The sequence below is a fragment of the Macaca mulatta genome, chromosome 4 (genome assembly GCF_049350105.2).
Source record: "Macaca mulatta isolate MMU2019108-1 chromosome 4, T2T-MMU8v2.0, whole genome shotgun sequence".
Taxonomy (NCBI): Eukaryota; Metazoa; Chordata; class Mammalia; order Primates; family Cercopithecidae; genus Macaca; species Macaca mulatta.
Genome location: NC_133409.1, coordinates 38,388,731 through 38,411,825, shown reverse-complemented (window position 1 = coordinate 38,411,825; position 23,095 = coordinate 38,388,731). Strand labels below are relative to the sequence as shown.

General features: G+C 36.3%; 1 protein-coding gene across 11 annotated transcripts in view; it reads right to left on the bottom strand.

Moving 5' to 3' along the window:
• EYA4 (EYA transcriptional coactivator and phosphatase 4) overlaps positions 1–23,095 on the bottom strand; it is a 280,742-nt gene that overhangs the window by 142,724 nt on the left and 114,923 nt on the right. The window lies entirely within an intron of this gene.

Genomic DNA, 23,095 nt, shown 5'->3' with positions numbered 1-23,095 from the left:
ATTCTTTTCATGTAGTTAGGGAAGTCTATTTATTCCTACATTTTCTTACTGTATCACTTTTCAACCTCTTTTCATTCCTTAACCAAGCTTCTTCCTGGCAACCCCAAAACTGTGTTTCTAAAAGCCCCAAACACTGTTTATTTACTATAAAAGTGAGAGGACTCTACTGCATACCTGGAAGTCTGCATCTACTTCCATTCAAAGAAAACCTGCCATAACCCTTCTTTAACTGCTACGCATCAAAGATACAATTGAATACTCTATTTTAAGCGCAACAGCAGACAAAATAGCATACCTATTAAGACTAGTGGAGTTAGAGAATTAATAAATAAAAATCCACCACCAAAAACCTGAAGCCGAAATTATTTTACTCCTTTAGTATTGGGCTGTCACAGGCAAGATCTCACTTGATTTCTGGCCTTTAATGCGAGGGCCTTCCAGGACCCTGGTTTGGGGGAGGGAGGTTAGACAAAATCATGCACTAGGGAGGAATTATGTTTTAAGTGGAAAAACTCCTATAGTCTATAACTCTTCATCAACTACAACTGTCACAATAGCCTCCAAATGATTTGAGAGTTCACAGCAAGGCTGAATATATTCAAAAAGCAACTTAGCAACAATAACAGAAAAACAAAGCACAATTATATATGTACAGTATGTAAGTATTAAACCAAATGTCAAGCCACATTAACTTTTAAAATTCCAAAGCGCATTTTCTCCTTAGCTATGCCACAGTCCTTTTTCACCTGCCATAAATGCCATATCGGCTTTATGAATTATTTAGGAAAATTTCAAACTCCTTCTAATGGTATATTTTTTCATTATTACCCAGAGGGGCAGGCAAAGCTAACACAGTACTTAAAAATGCCACAAAAGGAACCGTAAGATGCTTTAACATATCATGTTACAGCTCATATGAAAGCCCCCACTCTAAGACTGGAAAAAAGACTAGACTGTCCAGCCTTAATACTATGCATAAATACTATACATAAGCACTAAAAGAATTTTTTTTTCTCACAAATGTGCACAATAAACAAACACCTAAAGAGATACTTCCTCATATATCGTGGTCTTCTTTACACCTTTTGTTTATATGTTCCTTTGCCGTCCCAGGTGTCACAAGAAAGATGGATAAATGCTTTCCAATGTATTAGAATAACAAAAAGAGCAAAATGAAATACTTTAGTCTAAATTAAAGAATTATCACTTAATGATCACAATGTTAATTTGGTAGAATCTTCTGCAACTAAATTAAAATTGCTGACTGCTGTGCAGCTTCGCACTGAACCAGGAAAGAAGAATTCCAGCAGTATTACCTATCAGAAACTTTAGATTTCCCTCTATTAAAGTGAATATTTGTGAATTCTCACAAACATTGCTTTAAAAATCATCTTAAAAATTTACCCTAGTCCTCTAAATAGAGAAAATTTGCTCATGTTTTTGGCAACATCTTCTATATCTTTCTAATTTTTTTTCCTTTAAGATATTGGAATGCTTTGGCCACAAGGTTAAGAAAAACTCACCCATTTATCAAGATCTGCCAAGCCCAACAGGACTCCAGACAACCCAGTGCTCTACCACTTAACAAAGACAGCTCATCTTGGTCATTAAACTTCAAAAGAATTTGGCCAAGGGCAGAGTTACATATCATTTGCTTCCAAACATAAAATATCAATCATTATGTAATATACTCTAGTACACCATCATTTATTTGCCTAGTAAGTAGAAATAACTAACCTTTTCAATTTGAACAATAATTAACTATAAAGGTTGTCTCACTTAGCAATATAAAATTGTTCAATTCATATGCAAAAGTTTTGTTAAAGTTCACCTGTGTGTGTATGTCTGTATAAGTACATACATACGCCTAAACTTTAAAAAACATTTTCAAAGTATATATAAAAACTCTCCTAATGTTCCCAATAGTATCACCATCACTTTTTAAAAAATTAGAAATTCTCCAACTTTAAAAAATAACTGATAGAATGCACACAAAATTTTAAAAGCAATTTTAAATTTAACAACATATATCTCTATCTGTAGATTAATTTATATAAAATATAAATATTTCTAGAACAATACAATGATAAAATAAGAGTGTAAAAAAGGCATATTTTTGAATTTTACATATTTTATCTTCTTGATCTTCCATTAAAATAGCAACATTTATAAAGAGAAAATTCAAGAATGTTGGCATTAAGTTCTTTATTTTTAAAATTAAACTTTATACAATAAGAAAAAATGTATTCATAGCATGCTGGATTGAATCTGATATTTTCCACAACATTGTAGCAACATTTTTGAGTTTTAAAATCTATTTTAAAGTAGTTTTATATTAAATCTCTGTTCTATAACCATTATTATAAAAAGAGATTACAAATCACCTTTTCTCAGGTTTTACTCCTAAAATAAAATTCTTCATCAGCAGAGTTAATAAAACACAGAGTGTAGCATAATTTACACACCAAGAATGCAAATTATATGATTTGTTTGAGAAGAAATACTCAAAATAAGTCAAATTTTAAAAAACAATTTAAATTACCTGTAAACTAAAAGCTGAAGAGAAAATAGTTCTGTGTGAAACATTTCACACATACAAGTATGCGGCCAGAAGAAACAGCATCATTAACTGTGTAACTTCAACTAAAACTAAGAAATTTATTACAATATTTTTTAGACGCAGAAGCTTATTCCTTAGATGAAAGTAAAATTTAGTCAGTTAATTTCACAATTTTTATGTCCCTAAATTTTGGACTGTCATAAACAAATACACTCTGCAGTCTAAATGTAAAAGGGATTCATACAGCAGGAATGCTCAAGGGTTAAAGAGTATGGGAATTATAGATTAGGTATATCTGTAGTGAAGGTCTCATTCTAGGTAAACCTAATAAATAATTGAGATATACTCATGATTTCTTCCTCTTTGACCTCAATTAAAATGGCTTTCTGGGAGCTGGTTCTAAGGACAATTTATCCTGGTTTCCTTAATACACGGAAGAAGTCATCCGGCTTTTCTATTTCTTCAACAGCTGCATTACCTGTTAAATTTGGCTTGCACCATTTCCCTTAAAGCAAAATATGTGCCGCCTCTGGACTCACACAACCACCTTCCTCTACAGGGTTGCTACAGGATCAAAAAGTTAGATCATACAATTTTGAAACTGCTAACAAGAGTTATTGATAAGGAACTTGGAGAACAAAAGAGACAAACCAAAGTAGAGATAAAAAAAAAAAAAATTGGTCTCTCTGGCTCTCTTCCTCCTCCCGCAAAAAGTTAGAACCCATTATATGGTTATTGGTATTTGCATTTATTGGTCATTTTTGATAAGTAATATTTTAGTGGTTTAGTGAACTTTCGGTTAGAAAACAAACAAAACGCAAAATAAGATAGTGTAACATCATTATTCCATTGCAGAGTATTTCAGAAAATAGTACCTACAACTCAGAAAAGAAGTAGGACTGGATAGTGCTGACTGATGCTCAGTAGACCCTGTAAACCAAACAGGAAAACTTATTGACTGGGATAATCTATCCTCCCTTTCTTCCAGCAGGTTCCCTAAACTATCTACCTCTGACAGTAAATCAGTACTCACAAATACTTAGAACAGAGAATATTTTCTCCACCTGAATTGTGTTGTTCTCACAAGAATACAGTCCCAACACAGCAAAGCTTCCCTCAATTGTCTTAAACAAAACGAATAATGTTATTATTGTGACAAGTCTCCCACATCTCAACCCTCTGATGCAGCAAAACAGCAATTTACACTTTCTCTTCTTGAGAAAGACACCAAGATATATTTAAATAATTTAAACCAAAGCATACCAAAGGCTTCCACAACAAGGTTTTAAATCAAAGTATGCTCAGTACACATCTAAAGGAAGGTAAACCTCACTGAAAACTTTAGGATTCTTTAAAAAGTTAAAATTAAACTTGACCTTACTATTATGGTTTCAGAAGAAAATAGTTCCATGAATGGAGGGAAACATTCATTCTGTTAAAAATATGACATATTTATCGAGATGACTACACCTCATATTCTAATGAAAAGTTCAAATTCAGCACGAAATTTCAAAACAAATTATGCAGAAAAAAAGCCTTTCATTTAAAAAGCTGGTATTAGTGTTTTAAAATCCTGCAGTAGCATGTACTATTAGGGGAAAACAAAGTTGACTGTTAAAGTTTTGTAGTGAAATGTAATCTATTATCACTTATCATGTTACCTGCATTTCTCCCAACATTAACATAATGTAATTTGAATAGCTGAATTTTATAAAGTAAACAAAGAGGAAGTGTATTTCAAACTTTAGCCATAAACAGATTAGGGCTTTTCTCTAATTGATTGGCTTACTCAATTCCTATGTACAAGTTTCTTCTACCACCCTTGTGCTAAAAAACTGTAAAAAATCTAAACAACTATTTTAACAAGAAAAATATTTTTCTCTGAGATAGAACTGCCTACACTTAAATGTGTGACTGCCCATGGAACATAATAATAATGATAATGCTTCAACCAAAACCTAAATGCAACTTACCTCATTCAAAATCCCCAAACCTGAAATTTATTCCAGTTGCATTTGTAAGTGAGTTCTGTAGTGCGTGTGTGTGAAGTTCAACAGCCAATAAATTCCAGTCTCCATTGTCAGTAGAATGAAACCTGGGTAGAGGTTTACGGAATGCTCGGAGAGGTTTATAGTCTCTAACCAACACACAGGTAGCCTTAAAAGCACCTTGCTGTGGTGTGAACCTGCGGGCTCCACGAGCAGTGCAGTTATGTAGGTTAACTAGGAGGAGACCTGGATAGTAAACACTCTTGGTTCTGACCAATGGCTTTCCACGGCCTTCTGTTTATAGTAAGATGACTTGATGTCAGAGGTCACCCTCATCAGCAGCTCCTGTCTTTCAGTGAAATCTAACGTAGAACATTATCCGGAGGTGCTTTTAATGAAGCCACATCGCCTGACTCCTAGACTCTGGCAATCTGCTGTCATGGTGATACATTCATAACCCAGTGTTGTAAACTACTCAGAATTAAATTAAATTTAATGCAGGGGCATTAAATTTTCAAAAAGCAAGTTTTACTTTAAATTTCTTTAAAGCAAAACATTTCTGTAGGAGAAACATTTTATGGCAAGTTAATATCAATAAGGATGGTACTCATTTAAAGTTCCCTAACAACATTTTACATTTTTGTTTGTTCTCGTTGTTTTGGATGAGAGACGAGGTATGTAAGATTTCACTTTCATTATTACTTCACTCTAAAAAGTACAGGACTCTCTTCTAGTCTCAGGCACACATGTATGTCAACAAAATGGAAGGATAATTACAGGCATTTTTATTTAATTCATTTTGTATATATTTTCATCTGAGGTAGACTGAAGGGATGAACACAATTATAAATGCTCACACAGATGTTAACATTTTATGTAATATATTTATAAAATAAAGTCTTTTATGTTTACAAAAGAGGAATATATTAATTTCTAATGAAATGAAAACGAAACAAGAACAGCTAAATTCAAGAGATAAGGATAATGCGAGTAATCCTTAATGATCAAATAATAAAATCAGATAATAATGCTCTTATCTGATATTAATATTCCCTTTTTTTCTAATAACTTACAAAAAATAATTATTTTCTTTAAAGAAAGCAGTATCATGCAACTCTTACCTCTCATCCCTTCAAAAATGTCTTACAGATCTCAAAAGAAAGATTAAACTCATTTCATAAGTTCTTCGGACAGTATTTCAATGTAGCATTTCCTGTCTCTAATTTGTTTATCTAACCCTGAGTTTATTTCTTTTTTTCTCATAATCTTTACAGTTTGGCTCTAAATGATACAGGAAAAGAGTAAAGGAGTAAATACTGCATCTGAGTAATTTGTAGCACAGGTATTTACTGAAGTCATGTTCATTATCAAGGGAGGATTGAATGAAGAATCATTTACCTATTTCAGGTTTGGACAGAACACAGACGCCCCAGTGGCCTTAGGAACTGAAGACGGCGCTGTCTCCCTACTAGTGTCAGCTGCTTCTGCTGCAGAACTGGGTGAGTGTGAGCATTCCACCTGCAGCACATGGTCAGCCCAGGTTTTGATGCCACTACAATATTAATATGACAGAGAGTTGCCTGACTCTATCAAAGCTCATAAAACGTGTGGATTATTTTAGAGCGCCAGAGATCCCGTTTTGACAGATGCAATTCTTTGTTCCTAGTATGGTTAGGATCACTGAAAATAATGTCTTTGCAGCTAAATCTTTTCAGGGAGTTGGAGCTTGCTGAGTATTGTATAAATTATATTTTTAACTGAATATGCTTTTTAAAATGGCTACTTTCTTAAGGAACTGTAAGTCATTCAATATTTTCTAAATGCTTATGAGCTCAAGAAACATTCATTGAAGCAAAATATATGTCTGTTCCTATTACAATAGAGGCCCAATGAACCTTGCCTAAAACTCTGAGAGAAGAAGTAAGTTCTTCATGCATTAAAGAAGCCTGGGTGGATTGTAATTTTCTTCCCTAATCTTAAAGAGGGGTGAGGTAGGGACAAGAAACAAAGTGTGGTGAAGACTTTATAAATATAAACATGAAAACAAATGTCATTCGCAGTTTCAATTTTTAAAGAGTACAAATAACTACAATTTTTCTGATGATAAATATAATCTTTATCTCAGCTTACACCAGGACACCAAAGCGTTCCTAGAAACATAGAAGTAAATGGTACACTTTTACTTGTACTGTTATAACCAAGTAGGCTATAGTTGCATAGATGATTTTTAATAACATTTTATAAACAGAGATGACTGGGATGCCCTACTGGTTCCAGCATACTGCCACCAATTAATTATGTGACCTGGGGACAAACATAGAGGTTTCCATCTCAGAGTGCCAGTATTTATTTTTGAACATGAACCACACATTCCGAAAGACTCCATCTTCCAAATACATTTTATTTAACAATAACTGTTTGCATTATCCCATGTTTAAAACCAAGCATATAGCTATCAGTCAATGCTGTTAATTATTATGACATCCTGTAGGTACAAATTATTAATAGTTAATAAGATAGCCAAAATCAAAGGAACTGGATATTCTTAAAAATCAGTACAGCCTTACTATGGATAAATTCTTAATTTCCCTTGTTTTAACATGTTGAAAATGGCACCCAGACCTCCAAAACCTCTATACAGTGCTGTTGAGTCCATCAATCGATGACAGTCAGCCCCACATTCTGATAAAAGTGAAGCAATTATGAACTATCGACAGCTGATACATTAAACAGCAGTGACTTGCGTGTGTTCCATGAATGGAGTGCCACACTGGTATTTGTTGGATGCATGAATATCCTTCAAAGTAATATGCGAATCAAGACTTAGTCATGACACCTGTTAAGTTTGGTAGAAGTCTTGCTACATATATACATATTTTTTAAATCAAGAAAATAAATTAATTACTGCAGTTTCATGGAGAGCATCCTTTATATTTACCTTGTCTACTCCCTCTCCATACCATAACTCTTAGCACAAGGAAGCTGCTTACGTATTTCCTTTCTTCATGTCATCTACTCTCCTCAGCATGAGTACACGTAAGTAGGTGGCAAGAATTATGAAAAGTCTGAGATTTTACCCTACTTGTAAGCTAACACAGTAGCTTCAGTTGCACAGATATAGGAAGAAGACCCGAGGATCCGGGGTATGGAACCACTTGGTGAGCAGTTTAGTAAGATTACTTGTCTAGTAATCTATCAAGCACCCTTCATCTCCAAAGTTGTGAAATACCTCCAGATTCTTTTACAGCATTTCTTGCCACTCTTCATTACTGGCAAATTAACTCTAAGATAACTTCCTGAATGATTCCAAGAAATGATATCTGACATTAAGAGATAAAACAGAGCCAACATGGGAGAAGAAAGTATAGTCATGTAATTCTGATAACTACTGACAAGCGTTAGAGAAGGAAGAAAAAAAAATGTATAATTTCTGTATGTTCAATAAGCTCATAACTTGCTACTTTGAAAAAGACAACATGCAATCAAAACTAAACAGCCACCACAGCTTCCTTAGCCAGGTTACTGATGTGTTATCTACATTAGAATATAAAATCCAAGACCTAAGGGACTATTTTTAGTTAAACACTTAACAGATCATGTCCATGCCACCGTATAACAAATACCATGTAGAAATCAATGCAATAATTTAACTTGCCATTTGCTTAATTGTCTTCCTTCTTTGCCTATTAAGGCTGACAAACTCACGTACATTCAGAAGCCAAGATGGTTATTTAAAAGAGAGAAGTAGGTCAAATGGAGGTAGGGCTGTGGACAAATGCACGATCTTCCCCTAGTCATTCAAACTCTACACTTCCCTCTGGATAATTCATCTAGTGTCATTCCTTAACTAACTGTCTATATTCTGTAGGTTCCCAAATTTTTATCACCACCTGAAACTTATCCTCTTAGTTCTAAACTCTCTCACTCTCCTGCCTAACTTATATCTCTACATAAATAATCTCACAGCCTTATGGAACTTGAAGATGTCCAGGGCTAAACTCTTTATTATTTCTCTACCAATGCTATGTTTACTGTCCAAAATGTTTCATTTAAGTAAAGCTGGAAACTGGAGTCACTGAGTCCTCCCTTTCCACAAACTATATCTAAATTCATCATCAAATTGAATTGATGCAGGCTTCAAAATATGTCTCAAATCTGTTCATTCTCTTCATCTCCCCAGCCATTTCTCTAGTTAAAACCAATGTCATCTCCTATTTGGATTACTACAGTAGCCCCCTAAGCAGTTTCTCTCCTCTAAAACTGTGTTTTCTTACATTGTGTTTGTCAGCAAGTCCCCTTCCCTAAATCTCCCAGGGCCAGGTACCAGACAACCAGGTATCACCCCTACAGCCCAGAGCCCACTGAAATTACTCAAACTAGCCATTCCTAAACTGTTTCCTCTGCTCTTCCCTTTCCCATAGAAACCCCAGTAAAGGCTATGGCCCAGGCTTTCCCTTCCTCCTTCTGCCTCCTGACCAAACCCAGTTCTTCCTCATGTGCCCCACTGTGAGAAATGTAAATAATAAAATGACTTACATTTAACGTAAGTGCCCCTTCCTCTTGAGAAATGTAAGTAATAAAAATAATCTTTCGATGGCATTGGCCTCTCCATGTTGTCACTCAGTCACCTCCATAAATTAAAATCCCCTGATACAACCGATACACTCCCCATTTGTACCACTTACTCTTCAATCCATTCTCCAGGAAGTGGCTAAAACTATTTCAATATGTAAGTAGATGTAAATAATTATGAAAGGTCTGAGATTTTACCCTATGTGCAAGCTAACATGGTAGCTAGCCTCAGTTTCATGGCTACAGGAAGAAGACGCGAGGATACAGGGTATGAGGGCACTTGGTGAGCCGTTTACCCAACCAAGTGATCAATATCCTAGGATAATTCAATCTAACAAGAAAACTCAAGTGGCTGAACCAGAATAAATTTGGATTCCTGTTCCATCTTTTGACCAGGCTGCCACCCAGCAGATGTACCAAAGAGTCTGGCCTGAGATAGGTATTAGGAGAAAGGAAGACTCATCATGTCTAGGAATGGTCAGGATGATATCCTGAATTTTCAGAATAGTTCTGTATAACCTCTCTTTTCTTTCATCCTGATCATAACCAAGAAAGGACAAAAAGAGGATGATCCCTAACTGGGCCAGCTGCATTTCATGACCCAACAGTCTTATTAACGTGTCCAAACCAGGAGGAGATTAGGGAGGTAGAGTTTTAAATCTTTTTGAGTTGATTTTAGGAAGTCATTCCAACACTCAACAATACAAAGTGCCTATGGACTGTAGGGAGCATGGAAAGACTATCAAATACTTTGACTATCAGCCCTGGCTTCTGCAATAAAAGGTGCACCACTGGCTCTGACTAACTGGAATGCACCTGGCAAACTCATAACCTGAAAATGTGTCAGTAGCAGTGAGGCACCACCGCCAGTTTTAAGAGGAGTCCAATGCAGTAAATCTGTTAAGAATTGGCAGAAGTAACTCCCTGTATGTACAGTGTGTCTTCCTTCATTGAGACAAACAGGTCAACTATTGGCAGGAGCCCCAAGTCTGTGATGCCAGTCACCTCGATATCAGAAACACATATCACCTTGTGCCCAGTCTGTGCTGTGAGTGTGTTGCCTGTCAAGCGCTCCGATGAAGCGAGGCAGCAGTGGTGGCAATCTGGGTGGTGCAAGTGGAACCAGCAGCTTGATTCCCACTGCTTTTCATCAGAGAATGGGCCCTTACCATCTATATAAATAACTGTGACAGTCCAACCATTTCCACAGCTTGTGGCCCCAAAAAGGGGAGTTTATAATCTTCCAGTTGGCATTTTTTCAAGTGGCAGCCCAAACAACTAGGTCATTGGCAACACTTCCAGAGACAGTAAAAACACAGCAAGATTCATTAAGGGGAGTATTGGCCAGGGCTAATAGCACTGCCTTGAATGCGAACACTGAGCACAGAAACAATGTCCATTTCTGGTTGAGTAGGTGATGGTGAGGCTGAACACAACCCACTGGATACCATTAGGTTTCAGGTTAGTTGATCCATAAGTGTGGCAGGTCCAGGCACTTAGGGGAACCTTGGTGAATCAGGCAGCAGAGTGGGGGATGAGAGCTGCCACTTTCTCAAGTGAGATTAAGATGCTGCTTGCCTCAGGCTGGCTGCATTCCTAAATTTACCACTTCCATTTGACACCCAGGCCTGTTGGGCCTTTCCCTTGTTATTCATTGAGTATGACTGGACCCCAAAGTGGGAATATCAGACTCCAGAGTTACAAGGTCTCGCCGGGAGCGGTGGCTCACATCTGTAATACCAGCACTTTGGGAGGCCGAGGCAGGTGGATCACGAAGTCAGGAGATCGAGACCATCTTGGCTAACACGGTGAAATCCCATCTCTACTAAAAATACAAAAAATTAGCTGGGCATGGTGGCCTGTGCCTGTAGTCCCAGCTGCTGGGGAGGCTGAGGCAGAATGGCGTGAACCCGGGAGGCAGAGCTTGCAGTGAGCTGAGATCGCACCACTGCACTCCAGCCTGGGCAACAGAGCAAGACTCCGTCTCAGAAAAAAAAAAAAAAAGAGTTACAAGGTCTCCACAGGCCAGGCATCTAGTTAACTAGAAGGGACCCTTTTCTAAAGGAATATCCTGTTTTAACGTCAGAGCTATGAGTCCAGAACTCCAAGGGTGAATGCTGCTTCCTTTTGCCAGAGGCTCCAATCAGAAAAACCATGAGTCATAGAGAACTGAAGCTCCAAAGAGGTCATTAGGGTTGTGGGGCCCCAAAGGGAGAAGCACTTCTGTACTTGCAGCTCTTCCTGGTCAGGAGACTCCCCTCTGGACTTCATAAACATTCACAGTACAGTCATCTACAATTCAGCAGGGGAAGCTACAACAAAGACACACTAATTGGAACAAAAGGCCCCACCCATAAGCTCTGCTAGCTTCCTTCCCCCACTGCAAACCATGTTCAAACCACCATGGCTGAATTCAGCTATCCCCTCCTTCACTGGACTGGGCAGGATGATAAATTGGGCCAGTTAATACTTCCTTAATGTGTATCTCACAGAGCCATAAAAGTTGAAGTCCTTGCCCTCGCCAGAGTTTCCCAGCATACTTGGAGAGAGACATGTAAGAATTGCGGTCTTCCTTCAGGACAGAGAGAACTCAGCTCCATTCTCTCCTCCTTGAAGAAGCTAAAGCTGAAGAAGAGTCCAAGGCTGGGGATCAAGGGGCAGAGAGGGAGAGAACAGTTCTATGTTAGTAAACAAGATGTATTTACTTTCAGGTTTGATTGTCAGCTGGCTCAAGGCTCAATCAAATAAACTTCTACTATTTTCATTCCATGCAATGCTCTATATTTGGCAGCAAGATCATTACAGACACCATCTATTCCAGTTCTGGGAACCCCTAGACTTAGCAGCCATAACCACTTTCTGGCTGTGGCTAGAGTATTTGTTCCATTTGCTTGATTTGGGCTTGACCTGCACAGCAGCTATTTCTCTAAGGAGTCTGTTTCAATTGAGGGCATTTATTGCCCCATTATGATAACATCTCTAACGTTCTATCACTGCTTCAACAAAAGAATTATGAGAGTTTTGAGAGGCAACAGGGGTGACAGTAAGAATTTGTCTAGATTTCATTAGGTCAGTTTCTCGTTTTCCAACAGGTAATCTTCATCAGCATTACAAACCCATTCTAGGGCAATAAGGGCCCAAAGACTAGTCAATACCTCATCTACGGTTTCCTATGGGAGCTTTTCTCTTTCAAGGAAATCTCCCCCAAGGTAACCAAAGCTCCCTTACAGCAGCCTGGCCCCACTCTAAGAAATTCTAAGTCTCCTAGTGAATCTAAGGTTGGCATGATAGTCTACAGGAGGGGATAAGCTGTAAAATGGTGCAACTAAAGAACCTTGAGGGCTAATACTTCCTTAACAAGTATTACATACCCCACACATTCATCTTCTAAGTGAACTACCCAAGGTTATAGTTATTTGCTTGGTTTCTACCTACAGTGGGTACAAATTTTCTTCCTTGTAGGCCAGAGCATGAAATTATAACTGTTGTTACAAAGAGGGTCAGAAACTTCCTCCAGAAGGTCACTGGCCTACTTGTCACAATGGGTGAACCTGAGATAGTCAAAAACATCTCCATGCCTGGAATAGGACTAGCAACATCCAGGGCACTTTTCAGACAGCTGACTTTGAACCTATCTTCAGGTACTTAGATTGCATTCATCTCTCCAATTCTTCCTCATCAACAGACAATAAAATGGAGGGTCATTCATTCCCTAACTGACCAAACAAGTTGATCAGCATGTTCACTAATGATGTTCATGAATTTCTCTCAAATCTCGTCAATTGGCCCAGGAGGGCCTCATCCTTTCTCTTCCAGAAACTCATGTCTCTATCAGGACCCCCTCCTCATCACTAAAACTGCCAACAATTACGGAGGGTCTGAGTTTTATCTTATTCACAAGCTAACAAGTTAGCCCGCCACAATTTCACAGAAGATGGCAGAATACACAAGACTTCTGGGTTAGAGACTTATTACTCACAGTAATGAGACTTATTACTTCCAATAATGGAAGTTCAGGTATCAGCATTTTCTTGTGACAGTTCTCTGATCCCCAGTTCCCTCAAGGTGACATGACACCTGCACATGCAATGGACTGTATTGCAGCAAAACGACCCTGAATGTAGGGACATCAAATATTTTTTATAACGGGCAGTAAACATGCCTTCCCTTGGTTCCAAAGGAAGACATTATCTTTATTATTATACTGGACAGTAAGCATGCCTGCCCTTTGCTATGGAGGGAGGTACTATCACTTTCTTCTAAAGTTATTCACAAACGTCCTTGAAAAGAGAGTCTGTGACGACGGCAGTCAATACCTTCACTCATAATACATACAGAAATGTGAGAGACCCATGGAGAACTGCCTTCTTCCAAGAGTAGGTTCACAATATTCCAGTCTAAAGCCCTTCTGTGTCTTCCCTATGCAGTTAGGACAATTCTAACTCTCAAAGCATACAAGAAATGAAGTTCTTCTCTCTATTCCATAAATATCCCAATCTCTATCCCATTTCAGGACCTTTGTGCCTATGGGTGTATGTGATAAGAGAAAGAGGAGTATCAAGAATGCCATTCCAGTTTCTGACTAAATAGACACAGGGAAGACTATCTGAGGAGGGTGTAGAGGAAAGCTGGTTAGAGAGGAACACGACCAGGCAACCCTCCCTCTATGAGCTTAGCTCCCCTCACTCTCCACATCTGTGTTGAAATGCCACTTTCTTATGGTATCCCAGTTCACCACTATATTCACAGAGACTGGCTTGTCATAAATGCTCAACAAATGGTTGTTGTAGAATCTGACACTCAATTTTTTTGAAAAATGAGAATAACACTTGTTTGATTATGGTGATTATACAAGATATCCTGAAAAGCATCTAACACATTGGTTGGCATACAGTAGGTACTCAGATGTCATTCTCTTTTCCCACAACCCTTTCATAGTCACCGTAGCATCTGTTTCTCTCAGACAGAGCATGTATTTATAGCGCTCGTTATGACAGATGACGAAACTGGAGCTCACTGTCCTACGGCTTCTCCTAAATAATAAAGTAAGTAAAAGAAGTCTTCAGATTCCTAGCCTACTAAGCCGTAACACTGAAATTATCCTATTTGATATTAAGTAGGTATGTTCACAAGATATAATACCTTTACTTGTAAATGTTGTCTAATTAAATCATAAAGGTTTGTTTTTACCTTGATATAGAAGAAATCATTTTCTCCCTTTTCTCATATTTTTGTTCCATTTTATACAATAAAATCTTTCTTGTGAGTATCAGGTATTACTTCTTTCCTTTCTGATGAGTAACAGAAGAATAGGTCACAGGGCAGATTTCATTAACCCTTCCTGCGCTACCTTCTTCAGATGCAGCCTGCCTTCCAGATGTACATAGCGTTCTTTCTGTCTTCTGGTTCTGGAGACAGAGGTCTGATTGCATTTGTTAAGTTCAGCTTGGGTAAAGAAGGGGAAGCATGATTTAGGCCTTAGGTTCATGGACAGCTGTCCAATCTGGGTTTATTAACAATAAACCTGGTATTGTCATTTTTGTCTAACTCTTGTGATTATTCACAATTGATTTCAAACTCTTAAGAGAACGGGATAAGAGTGGCTCCTCAGACATCGACTTTATGTAAATATCTCCCTCATTTAAACATGATTTTTTTTTTGGCAAAATTTTCAAAGTAAAATCAATTTTACAATTAGGAATAATCAAACATCACTGCCTGACCTGCTGAGACAACATATATTCCAACAATCCAACGGACTCTCACACAGAAGCTACTGGCTATTACTTTACACATGCCTAATAAACAAAACACATTGGTTTCTATGTCTGCAGCTCCTCAAAAACAAAAAAAGGAATAGCTGAAATCAAATGAGAACAACCCAATAGCAGAGAAGACAGAAAAACTATGATTCAGACATAAGAATTCAAAAGATCTTACAGGGCAATGGGCCTTTCACACCTCAACAGTCCATTAGGGTTTAATTTCAGTGACTGATTACGTAATAATGACCTCAGACATCAAGAAAAGTATGAAACTGTTCAGCTAGGAAATTTTCACAGCAGAAAGAGCCCATGACTAGGGGTCAAAGAAGGCTGGAGCGCTCATCCTCCCCTCCTAGCAGGGTGACCTTGGGCAAGTCAGCCCCCTTAACCCTCAGTGTCTATATATGGAAACAAAAAAACAATGTCTTCATCTCAACTAGTTACTTCAAGCTGTAAACGTGTTTTATAAACTATACAGGATTCTGTATCTTTTGTCAGACCAGTCTTCTCCATGTTTCCTGTGTTCTAGTCACACTGAATTTCTGTCAGTTTCTTGAAAACAAAAAGGGCCTTTTTTTTCTTACCAGGCCCCTTTTCCTCATTTCCAGTGCCTGGAATGCTCTCCCCCGCATTCTGTAAGGCGGCTGGCTCTCATCCTTCAGATCTCAGCTTAAATTTCACTTTCCCAGAGACACCTTTCCTGACCACTCAACCTACAGTAGTTTTTCCCGTTTCTTCTCATAGTGCCCTCTTGTTTTTCTTTTTAGCAATTATCACAATATGTATATCATTTATGTATGTTTGTGTTACTTGTCGAGCACGTGTCTTCCTACTAGTTCATACACTCTGTATGTCCGTTTTTCCATCAGTTTATGTACAAGGCTTAGCACAGTGCCTGGAGCAGAACAGCACTCAACAAAATTTTTGTTAAAGGCTTAATGAATGAATATACAAATGTAAGGCAATAATACCCAGGTATTTTACAAAGCAGATACATGTAAAATAATGTTTAGAAAAATGCTCAATCAAAATAGTTCAACTAGAAAAAATGGTGCTTTAAGTGGGTAAAACCTAGAATATCTGAAAATCCCAACATTTGATGATTCCTTTTCACTGTGAGATCCATATAGAAGTATGACTTTATAGATGCACTTCCAACAAAAAGGGAGTTTTTAAAATTAACTTATTAATTTTCTCATTTGCGCTTGTGAGATCATTCTTGTCTTACTTTCACTGAGGAAAATAATTGAAAATTCAAATATTTATCAACTTCCTCAAGGTAACAAAAATAATACTCAACAGTCAAGATTCAAACTCAAATCCAGTACCTTCCAATACACTAGATTGCCTCTACTTTAAACAGAAAGCTCTGTTCAGAGGGCTCACTAAAAACACTTGTGTTTCTATTAAACTAGTTTCAGACCACTGTGTTTTGCTCTGTTGAAGCATAAACTTCAATAAAATTAATAGTAAGTAAACAGCAGCTGTGAAGCTATTCGGAGGTTCACTTCAGAGTTTGTTTTCCTTTAACACTTGCTTTAAATCAAACCATAAAGAAAGGAAAATATTATATGGTAGCAAGACTTAGCAATACTTTAGATAAACAGTGCCTAAACCGATATAGATAATATAGATAATTATTTTTCTCAAATATATAAATATTTCATATTATATATAATTATACAGAACTGTATCAAAATGATTACATAAGTATTATATACATAAAATAACAATAAGCATTACTGCAGCGTGAAATCTGTGCCACAGGAAAAACTATCAGAAAGACCCTTTTACCTTCCTTTAATCATTAATACAAAACAAACACAACACCAGCAGAGTCCCGCCTCGTGTGAAGTGCCTCCTAAGAGAAATACTAGTAAGACAGCTGCTGCTAGGTAATGGGCTCCTGTGTCTGTGAAAGCTGCTACAAACCAAACAGTTTAGATTTTTTGACCTGACCTAGAAATAGAAGTGTTTGGATTTATGGGAAATTCTGAAATGTATAGTGTGAGAATGGAAGGATATTTGGGGAATTTTTCTGAATAATTTCTTCAGTTTAAAAATTATCTTACAATTAGATTAGGTACCATTATTTAATTAGATCAAAACAATTCACCTCTCTAGAGTTCATTTTGCTACTTCAACAACATTCAGATATTTCTGCAAAATACATTTTGTGAGAATAATACAAAGGTCCCCCCTTTTCTTTGCTAGGAAATAAAACTGGTAGAGTTTATGCATAAATAAGGAGACTAGTTAGTTTTTTCTGCTCTTTTATAATAGAAAATAAACTCTTAAAATAGGACTATCTCAGTTTAGAAAGGCTCAGATTAGCCAAAAAGAGAAAATATGATGAATAGAAGACTACTTAAGAACTAGTAAACAAGGATCATGAAATATACTGTAATTGTAAATATACAAAAAAATTACTGATTTAACTTTAAATACATATAATAATCCTTAACCAAGTTTATCAAAAATGATGAATGAAAATAGCAATTTGAGCCCAGATTCGTGGTTAAAATAAACTGAGTTTGATGACAAAAGAATCTCCTGAGTCTAATTACTAGCCCAAGTTTGAAATTAACTTTTTCTAAAATACTCCATTAGACATTAGTTGTAATAATAGATATCTAAGGTGATGTAGTGATTACTATATAGGTATTTAGTATATTCTTATGTATTTTCCTCTTATTTATGATACCATAATATGATAGAAGCTCTTGCACTTAAAAGACTCACTGGATTAACCAATGCTCTTCATTTCCTCTTTAAAATATACTGAATTAGGCCAGGCTCAGGGGTTCACACCTATAATCCCAACACTTTGGGAGGCTGAGATGGGTGGATCACTTGAGGTCAGGAGTTCGAGACCAGTGAAACCCTGTCTTTACTAAAAATCAAAAATTATGCAGGCGTGGTGGCACATGCCTGTAGTCTCAGCTATTCCAGAGGCTGAGGTAGGAGAATCACTTGAACCTGGGAGGCAGAGGGTGCAGTGAGCCGAGATCAAACCACTGCATTACAACCTGGGCAACAGAGTGAGACTCTTGTCTCTCTCTCACACACACACACACACACACACACAAAATATATATATATATACACACACACACACACAGAATGATGCTTTGACACTTCAAATGCTAATAGATAGTAAACTAATCTTTAGTAATCTTATGCTCATAACTCTTTCACATTCACTATACTCTTTGGCCCTTCTAATATTATAAGGCTCTCTCGCTTCATAATAATGGCTCCCATTTCTCAATGTGTAACTAAGTAGACACTACAATCACTTCAGCAGCATTCAACTTCTATCTTCTGAATAACTTTCATAACAATAGTTATAAATAATAAATAACCTCAGAAATAAAACAAAAATATTTAGGAAACGTACCATAGAGTTCTAGTCAAGCACGAAGTTCCCTAACATGACCACATCATCATCAGAAACATCAAAATATGTATTAACATAAGTAGAACACACCAATTTTAATAATGCACATGGGTTACTCCATTTGAGTGAAAAACTATAAATAAGTGGTATAACTCTTGACTTTAATGTTGGTGATATTAAACTGATGGTGTTCATTATGGGCTGAATGTCTGCATTGCCCCAAAGTGTATATGTTGAAGCCCTAACCTCCAATGTGACATTATTTGGAGATGGGCCTTTGATACATAATTAGGGTTATATGAGGTCATGAGGAGCAGAGGTCATCATGATGGGATTAATGCTTTTATAACAAGAAGTACCAGATAGCAAATGTAAGCAAACTCCTTTCTCTCTCTCTCTTTCCCTTTCTCTCTCTCTCTCTCTCTCTCTCCACCCACCCCAAGACAAAAAGAAAGCCCTCACTGGAAATTGATCATGCTGGCACCTTGATCTTGGGCTTCCCAATCTCCAGACTTGTGAGAAATGCATTTGTATTGCCTAAGTACCCGGTCTATGGTATTTTGTAATAGCAGCCTAAGCTGACTATGACAATATGTAACTATGTAATATAACAATTTTGAGAATTATATTTCTAATAAAAGCATGTCCTTTTATTTTTACCGCTTTTTCATTCAAGATCCTGAATTCTCAACATATATAACATAAAAACAATTTTTCAACATAAGAAGCTTAATCTTTGAATATAAATAATAATACAAAAATCTTTAGCAATCTTATAAAATGTACTTATATAGCAATCGATAAGGACAAGCCATCCCAAGTATGCTTAAGAGTAAGGTTCATCCCCAGGAAACTGCAATCATTAAATAACTATTTTTCTAAGGATAGTGGCCTCTAGCTCCATCCATGTCCCTGTAAAGAACATTATCTTGTTCTTTTTCATGACTGCATAGTTGTCTATGGTATATATGTACCACATTTTCTTTATCCAGTCTATCATTGATGAGCATTTAGGCTAATTCCATGTCTTTGCTATTGTGAATAGTGCTGCAATGAACATACGTGTGCATGCGTCTTTATAACAGAATGATTTATATTTCTTTGGGTGTATATCCAGTAATGGGATTGCTGGGTGGAAGAGAATACACGAACACACAGTAGGGAACAACACACACTGGGGCCTCTTGGGGATGGAGGGTAGGAGGAGGGAGAGGATCAGGAAAAATAACTAATGGGTACTAGGCTTAATAGATGGGTGATGAAATAACCTGTACAACAAACCTCCATGATACAAGTTTATCTATGTAACAAACCTGCACCTGTACCCCTGAACTTAAAATAAAAGTTAGAAAAAAAGAAAGGAAAAAAAGAAACTATTTTTCAAAACCATTTATCTGACTCTTTACTCGGATATCTATGTACCCAAAAGGTAGATTTATTATTCTACTGTCTAAAAGCTGTGGCAGCAGTTTTCATGAGAAATGCTGGGGAAAATCAAGGCTGTATAGAAAGACTCTGTTTCTAAGATTTCCTACAAACTTTCTTGTGAAAAAACAACAACAACAACAACAAAGAAAAAAAAAACCACCACACCTCAATCTGTTTTCAGTGGATCTGGATCTGAGTCAACAGAAGCTGAATGCCTTCATAAACAGAAATAAAGTTTTCCACATTTTTATCTTTTTTCCTGGCACAATTTTTAATAAACCAAAGAACTCTTCCTTTCTCTATAAACTATTCTTGTTCCAGAAGTCCTAACAAAAATGCATTTTAAAATTTTCATGGAAATTCTTATAAAAGGTTTAACAGAAAAAGAAGCAACATAAGGCAATGGAAATTAGTCCATATTTAGAATCAGAGAGTAAAGAATTTATTTTCCATTTCTGCTGCATACCAGTTGTGTGAAATTCTTCATCAGAAAAATTAAGATAAAACAACAATACCTGAGTCATTCTGGTGAATAAATGACATGTGAACCTTAAACATATAGCACAGAGTAAACATTCAGGAAACAGTAACTAGTCTTTACTTCTTCCTCTATTATTACTAATAGGACAATCATTATGGCTATGACTTTTCAACAATGTCACCATCACTATCACAATGTCCAATAATAATAATAGCAGTAACTATTATTACTGGTAGTATGTTCACTCCTGGTAGTTAAAGATAACAACTTTCACCACAGTTATATAAGACTTACTCAAGAATTTCAGTGACATTTTGTCACAGAAGCTGTAAATAAGGATTTCTAAAGCATATATAACCTTGTTCTTAATACCACAAACATTAATGCAGTTATCATGTCTGCAATTTTCTAAAAATACTACAGCACATCCAGTAATTATGCATGGTTTACTTAGAATAAGCTATACTGTAGGTGCTATGAGCATTCTATTTAAAAATGCAACAACAGAAAGGTAGCATTCTCATCATAAAGCCCACCTTCGCTCACATGAGTACTAAAAGTCTTCTGGTTACCAGAATTTCCATCAACAAACAACTTTTTGAAAATTAGAATACTTAATGTCAGAAATGGGTTTTCATTGATGAAAACAGTAGCCTCTTGACTAGCACTGTGAATGGGAGAAATGAGCTCAGGACATCTCATTTTAATAGAGGTTAAAAGTATTCAAGATAAGTAGATCACTAAAATATTTTAGCAATACTCTCCACCCTTATGTAAATCAAGTGTAAATATTAGAGAAGCCTGCAGCTTTCACTTTTAAGAGTATGTGTTTGGCTAACTGTTTAAGTATTCCTATGCCTAGTCATGAACTACAGAAGATTCTAACTGCCTGATGCTAGACATAAGGTGAGAGAATCTGGTCTTGGAATTTTTACATTTATCTCAACTGGAGCTTTCATACCAGGCAATGGTCACAGCATCTAAAAGGACATAAGATCTAAAGTATCCTTGATCCTACAGACAAATATAGGGTTATTTTTTATTGTGTGTTTGCTTGCCAAGAAATGTTCCAAAAAATACCTATATGTAAGCCAGAATTTGGTTTGACATTTCTTTCATTCTTACCTAAAAGCAAAGTTTGGAAGGGAAAGTGGACAGTCTTCACTCATCTCAACATCTATCACCTAATAGAACTAAAGGACCATCATTTTATAACACACATACACATACACAGCATGGAAGCACAGGCATACTCACATGCCAATGCTGTTCTCTGGCAAGATGTTAAAAATAGAATCTTGAGTAACAGATAATTGAGAAACTTACGGGTCAAGTAGACATAGAGGATAATGCAATAACTATCATAATACATTATTCAGGAAAGTTATCTCCATTGTGGGAGAATAAACATTCTCAGCACAACTTACAGACATGGTTTTTAAAAACATGTGAAATTTATTCCAAAGTAAAGAAATTACTACCCACAGTGATACTGTATTGTAATATATGCTTGTTTTCAAGTATAATAAGCTATGAACTTACTATCATTTGAACATGTAGGTACATGCCTGAAATATCATTAGTGTTGGGACAAGATTATCAACTCTTCACATTGTCACTGAAGATATTTTGAGCTAAGACATGCGAAGCTTTGTTAGTGGTATTAACTTTGTTGGTTTTGCTACGGGCGACTGATTTTCAACTTTCATTCTGTCTTGCAAGATTCTTCCTTTTCTTAAGCTTGGCTTTAACTGTGTTTCTGTCATTCTCCTTTCAATCCAGCTGCAATTCCGGCCTCATTATCATCATGCATTAGTAAGTTAAGTCAGCTGGCTATGTTCATTAACAATAGACTCCAATTATTTTCATTTTAATGATTTCTAACTTGTATTTACTGATGAAACAGTGCCAAATAAATTTTTAAAAGAAAAAATATATCCTCACGTATCTGTTAGAAAAATGACTAACTTTATTTTTTCTAGATTCCTTTTAAGATTCAAATTATCTGTTATACCAATTTTAAATGTATGTATATGACATTCTTAACCATTTATGAAATGTAGATGAACATGTTGTATGGTTTCTTTCACTTAATATTAAGTATTATATTGTTTTTAAAACATTTTCCATATTGTTTGTTTACCTTTTAAGCTCCTCATTATAATAAAAAAAAGTCAACACAAACTTCCTTTTGAACAAGGCATTACTGATCAAATCTATGGTAGCCAATGAATTGTGAGGTTACTGTGTTTCATCAGTTGCAACCAAATCATATCACATTGTACACACAAGATGATGCATAAGGTATACAAACTGTTCAAACTATCGGACTATTGTAAAGTTTTTAGGCAACAAAAATAAAAATGCAAATCAAACCTTTATTTAAAATAGATTTGGCAGCATTCAAAAAGATTACGTTGTAAGGTTTCTGTGATAATAAAACAAATTGAGATCTATAGCTCAAGAATAAGTACCAAATAAATAAAGTAGAGATTCAATAAATACTATCTTCTCCTCTTTTTTTTTTTTTTCCCTTAACATAGCATTAAGTTTTGCCATTTTAAATTCTTTTAAGTTCTTCATTATGATCTAGATGGCTAAGGAACTGGGAAGAAGGTATAGGTGAACGAATTTGGCACCATGTAGTTAATTGTTAAAGATGGATGGTGAGTATAAGGGTTCATTAGGTTCCTTCCTCTACTTCTATACACATTTGAAATTTTCCATAATAAAATGTTATGGGAAAAGAATCTTTCTTAACATGGTTCATGACCATGTTAAAGAACTTGTACCTGACACCCCTCCTGTAATGAAACATATAGAAATCCAGAAATATGTGAAATGGTTGATTTTAGATGTTAGACAAAGGCAATGGAGGACCGTAATCCAGGAAAGAAGGGA